The 6,189-nt window shown below is 34.1% G+C and overlaps 1 pseudogene; it reads right to left on the bottom strand.

Annotated features, from left to right (window-relative positions):
• Nucleotides 1–1,831: 1,831 nt before the first annotated feature.
• LOC149159122 (WUSCHEL-related homeobox 11-like) lies at nt 1,832–4,034 on the bottom strand (annotated as a pseudogene).
• Nucleotides 4,035–6,189: the final 2,155 nt, after the last annotated feature.

The raw sequence follows: 6,189 nt of genomic DNA, 5'->3' as shown, positions 1-6,189 counted from the left end.
GCCTTGTTTGTCGACTTAAGAAATCGCTTTATGGCCTCAAGCAAGCTCCTCGGGCTTGGTATGCCAAAATGGATAGCTTTCTTTTAGAATCTGGCTTTTCTAGGTGTCATTCTGACAATACTGTCTACACCAAGAAAGTGGGCAACTCTCTTATCATCCTTGTTCTTTATGTTGATGATCTTATTCTTACTGGTAGTGATCCCAACCTTATAAACCATGTGAAGTCCAGCCTTAAAAAGAAATTTGAAATGACAGACTTAGGACACTTACACTATTTTCTCGGTCTTCAAGTCTTGCAATCCCAGGAGGGTATTTTCCTTTCCCAGTCCAAGTATGCTTGTGATATTCTTCGTCATTTTCACATGGAAGACTGTAAGCCAGCCCCTTCTCCCTTTCAGTCTGGAGTCAAACTTTCAGTCTCTTTTACTTCTCCTGAAGTTGATGCTACCTTATACCGTCAACTTGTCGGAAAACTCTTGTATTTAACCCATACTCGTCCTGATCTTTCCTTTGCTGTTGGCCTTGTTGCTCGTTTTATGCAAAACCCCCGTGAAAGTCATTGGAAAGCAGCTAAAAGAATACTTCGTTATGTTCGAGGTACAGTACAGTTTGGGATTCATTAAAGTGCCAAAGCAGCTCCTCTGTTAGTTGGTTTCACTGATTCTGATTGGGCTGGTGACCCTGATGATCGGAAGTCTACTGCCGGTTATGTCTTCACTCTTGGTTCAGGACCTATTACATGGGCTTGTAAGAAACAGGCTGCCATTTCTCTTTCGTCAGCAGAAGCAGAGTATCGTGGTGCCGTGAAAGCTAGTAAGGAAACCTTGTGGCTTCGTCAGATCCTATCAGAGTTTGGCTTTGAGCAGCAGCATCCAACCACACTTTGGTGTGATAATCAAAGTGCCATTCAGCTATGCAAAGATCCAGTCCAGCATCAGCGCAGCAAACACATTGAACTACACATGCACTTCATCAGAAAGCTCATTCATGACCATGTTCTTGAAGTGCAATATTGTCCAACAGATGATCAGGTTGCAGACATCTTCACAAAGGCTCTCACAGAGGCGAAGTTCACTAAACTTCGATATATGCTTGGAGTTCAGGAAGTTGTCACTAAGGGGGGATAGGCTCTAGTGCCTCCTTCCTTCTCCTATTGTGTCATATTTGTAAATCCTTCAATCCTATCCCAAGTTGTTCTTAAGGGGGGATGTTAGGATATTCCGACACATAGGATATAGTTAAGTTCAACTTGGTCTAGTGTAGAGTTAGGTATAGAGTTAGGTAAAGTGTGTTTCTTTACCGTTGTACATTTTGTAACTTACAATCCGACGGTCACGATATGTAGTGATCCGACGGTTCATTCTCTCCTCGGTATTACCGACACTTGATCCGTGGCTTGACACCCGATTGGTCCATGAGTTCTATTTAAAGCGCATGGAGGGTCATTGTTCGAGTAATCCGTGCATGAGAGAAGCTTATGTAAATTTTGATTCTTTGATTAATAAATTGCCTGTAGTACACATGCTGGGACAGGCCGTGGACTTTTTCCCTCTTTGAGGGTTTTAACCACGTCAAAAATACTGGTGTATTGATCTGTGATCTGGTTGTGAGCGGTGTCCTTTTGGTATTCTTTCTGAGGAACTTACCCTGTAAATTCCTACACATAGAAACTAGCACGTGAGCCACCCAGTTTTGGGTCCCGTGATCCTCACGAATTCCACAGAAACAAAAGTGATTTAAACTACTTCAGTACAGTGCAACAGGCCTTTTCTTTTGTACTATGGAATATAAAATATCAAGTTATAAATAAATAAAATATAGCCTCGATATATCAAATCTCAAGTTTGGAAGCCAAAGCAACCGTGTTCAACAAGAAGCTGAATTTTGCTGCAAAAACAGTAGTGTTCAACAAGAAGCTGAACAAAGGAAGCAGCAGATCCACCAGTGATAAAATAGCCTTCATAGCTGCAAAAATAGAATAAAAACGTACCCATAAGGCCACTCAGATCAGAGCAATAAACTTCTATATTTATTTAATTTTTTGAGACTTAATTATACTAAGACTGATTCCATATAAATGAACATAAGGAATATGTATAGCATACCAAGAAATATTTAGCTCCATGTTCCAGGCCTTCCAAGGTGAATCCCCATTCATTCACTAGCACCGACTCGCCAGAGGAATGGAGTAAAAGTGCATCATCTCCGAAGAAAGCCCTGAAGTTCAGGGGCTCCTTGGGGACTTCCATTGGAATGTCATTGATGGATACAGTTATTGATCGGTTACCGTCAGTCATGGAGTCCTCCTGCACACCTCCTGCAGACCGAGCTTAATATTAGACATGGACATGAAAACAATGTAGTCACAACAAAGCACAAATATATGCATTTGAATAAGGGTATATGATACGTTGGCAGCTTGAAATTAAGACATGGTAACAACACTATTCCACTAGTATCAATGCCTATGTACCTTCATTCAAAATTCCGCTGCTTCCTGTTGTTCCCGCCCCTCCAAATGCTTGCATGTTACTGCATTGAGTACTGCTCATTTCTTGGTTCACGTGCGTCTCGTAATGGTTCCCGGGCAATGAAGATACTGGCACAGTAGAAGATGAGGGGAGTTGATTTCCAACCGTTATATGTTTAGACTTAACTGATGTTGACGTTGATGTTGTTGATGTTGATGCAGTTGAAGATGTGGTCTTTGCAACCTTGGGGCAAGGTTCAGACATTTGCGCATCTTGGACATGTCGCTTTCGCTTTACTCTGGACTTGTTATTCTGGAAAGAGTAGAATACATTTACATCACCAACTTGCCCGAATTCTTCGAGCCGAGCTCTGATCCCTTTTATTTCTTCTCTGGGAGGGTTCACCATGCCAGAATTGAATGTATCTTCCAGGATCTGGATCTGCTCTGGTTTTGGATGCCATCTTGACTTTGTTTTGGACATGCTCGTTTCCTTCTCCTGCAAACAATTACTTGACAATGCACCTGCTGCATGGAAAAAATATTTATGAAAACTAATGTCAAATCTCTATCAAAACTAATGGTATATGACTGTCTGAAATTCTATCAAAACTTAATCTTCACTGTACTTGTGAATTTTAATTAACATGGCGCAATAATTTAAACTCTTGGAAAAAAATAGCTTTTTATTTTGTAAAAAAAGTTAGAGTAAGATTATTGCTACCCGTTTTTAGCCCAAAATATACCCTTAAAAATGAATAAAACTTTAACGCAACAAAACCATATTCATATACTCAAAAAGAATTAGAATAATATTTATCAAAATATTATAATTTAACGAATGACTAACTGCTATTTGCTATTGCAATATCTATAGATACCGAACCATTACAACAACATTGATCAAACTATTATATCATTCCCCAGCCTTAACATTATCCTATTAAAGTTTGATTAATCAAGCTAGCTGCGATCCCTATGGCACTATCTATATTAATCTGATGACCGAGAAAGTACTATATTTGTTTACGCAAATGTAAACATGATGACCGAGAAAGTACTATATTTGTTTACGCAAAAGTAAACATGACAGAGACAGTATTATTTCTTAAATTTTATGAAATAGTAATATATCTTAAATTTTATACTTCGAGGAATGAAATAGTATAGTTCTGAAATAGTATACTTCTGGGAATGAAATAGTATTATATCTTAAATTTTATGTTTCTGTGATGTGATGTGATTTGATTTATGATATAAGGTTTAGATTTTTTTTTTTAAATCACATAGAGAACAAAAGATAAACGCTTTTCAATCTAGATCTAGATTCATCATTATATCTACACGGCATCTGAACGAGCTTGATTTAGTTTGGACGTGCAAGAGAAAAATATTGCCGACGTTCCGAATATGGTGGCCTCATCGCGAAAAAATTAGAAGTTTCTGGCAATTGATTAGAGGACTTTGATTTCAGGAACATTCAGGGCCAGTGCTTTTGGGAATTCATATTGTGCGAATGGAGGGACCGCGTCTGATCTGCAGGAGATATTTTTCCGTAGTTGCCTTTAACCCGCTACTTTGTTGCTGCAACGAGAACAACGAAACTGCAATGGGCTCTCCAAGATGTGTGAATAGATCACTATCCCAATTCTCAATTTATAAAGCACCTAGAAATGCCATGATCAAGAAAATAGTGAAATGGGATGAGTACAACTGAATAGCTGCAAGCCCACGGTGGAATGATTTCATGGTGCAGTTACTTACATAAGGGCATTGAATGGTTGGTTGAACGCCAATGGTTTGAAGGTCAAATGACAATATGCCCGTCTGTGACCTAAGAGTAACAGAACATTGAATGGTTGAGTGCAAATGGTTTGAAAGTCAAATGAAAATATCGTCGCCTCTAACCTAGGACCCAAAGGGCATGAATGGTTGAACACAAATGGTTTGAAAGTCAAATAACAATGTGGCTGTCTATAACCTAGGATCCAGATGGCATTGAATGGTTGAACACAAATTATTTGAAAGTCAAATAACAATATGGCAGCCTATAACAAGGGTCCAGAATACTCTCTTGCAGAACAGAGGATGTCTATGGAATATTAGAGACGCCTTTTAACTTGCCATAGTGAATATTTAATGTATAACCGTGATATCATTGTCACACTATATACTCATATTTGGGTGCATTCTCATCATCTGTTTTTTCAATTTTCCAAGGCTAGAATTGGATGGTTAAAAAAATATATGATTATGAATTTTTGTTATTCAACTTTTATTTATTCAGATGTATTTTCACATGTATTTAAAGATAGTGAATATTTTGAATTTTTTTTTAGAATAATTAAAGTTTATAAATAGGAAATTAAAAATTTACCATTTTTATTTATTTTTATTAAATTTAAATAAAATTAACTATCAAAAAACAAAAAAAAATCAAATAATTAAATTATAAAATATTTATAGTTACAAAATCTATGCTCAATATACACAAATATATATATATATATATATATATATATATATATATATATATATATATATATATATATATATATATATAACAAAACATAAAATAATTATACTACACTTTATTATTGGTATTTGGAATACTTTTTAATGTGGGTGTCATCTTACACTCTCCTTCCATGGTCAAACTACATAGAGTTCAGATGATTGGCATAGTAAAAAGTTCTTTACAACTACAAAATAAATTTTTTGAAGAATGTATTTTTATTTCACAACAAAATATATTGTTATTTTCCTATTGAAGATGTACCATAAATTTTAATATTGATTAAGGTAAATATAAAATTCAAAAAACATATAAATATAATATTTGAAAATAATCTAAATATAATACTCAGAAATCAGAAATGAGGGACATATTTTATTTATTTGTTTATTTTTAATTACTATCTCATATTTGCGGAACCTGGGCTTTCTTTTGGTTACGATTGATAAAAGGAAAGAATATAATCTTTTATTTAAAATTTATAAATCATGGGTTAACTTTTGTGTTGTTTTATTTCATGTCATATTATAAAGATAATTTTATTAGAAGTTGAAGACAATTTTAGTTATCAAAGTAATATAAATAAAGTAAAGAGAAGTGTAGTTTGCTACGAAGTACATTTCAAGTTAGGTTAGTTGTTTTGTACAAATTTTGTTATTTGACTTTAACTCTAAAGTTGTTTATCTATTTTTTCTAATTTTGGGTAGAGCGGGCGTATAAAATGTGTTGTATCATAGTTTATTACAAATGTGTAAAATATAAGTAAAATAATTATAGTAAATTGTTTTGTACAAATTTTGTTATTTGACTTTAACTCTAAAGGTATTTATCTATTTTTTCTAATTTTTGGTAGAGCTATCTTATAAAATGTGTTGTATCATAGTTTATTATAAATGAGTAACATACAAATAAAATAATTATAGTAAATAGAGATTAAATTTGGAAAGTTATTTTCTATTTTAAGTTGAAGAGTATTTTATATATATATATATATATATATAAGAAAATTATAGGTCTGATAGACCAATTTGGTCTCAGTGGACGTTAACCACCACCATCATCATATAATTGAGAAGAGTAAATTAAATAAATATTTTAAAATATATTTATTTTAAATATTCATTTTTACCATGTTAAAAACTAATAAATAAAAATAAAAATCATTAATGCTCAATTAATAAATAAATAAATAATCATTAATGCT

This window comes from Pinus tabuliformis, chromosome 5_2 (genome assembly GCF_031772625.1).
Source record: "Pinus tabuliformis cultivar Carrire ecotype Pingquan chromosome 5_2, CPIR1, whole genome shotgun sequence".
Classification (NCBI taxonomy): domain Eukaryota; kingdom Viridiplantae; phylum Streptophyta; class Pinopsida; order Pinales; family Pinaceae; genus Pinus; species Pinus tabuliformis.
This window is presented reverse-complemented; position numbering and strand designations above follow the sequence as displayed.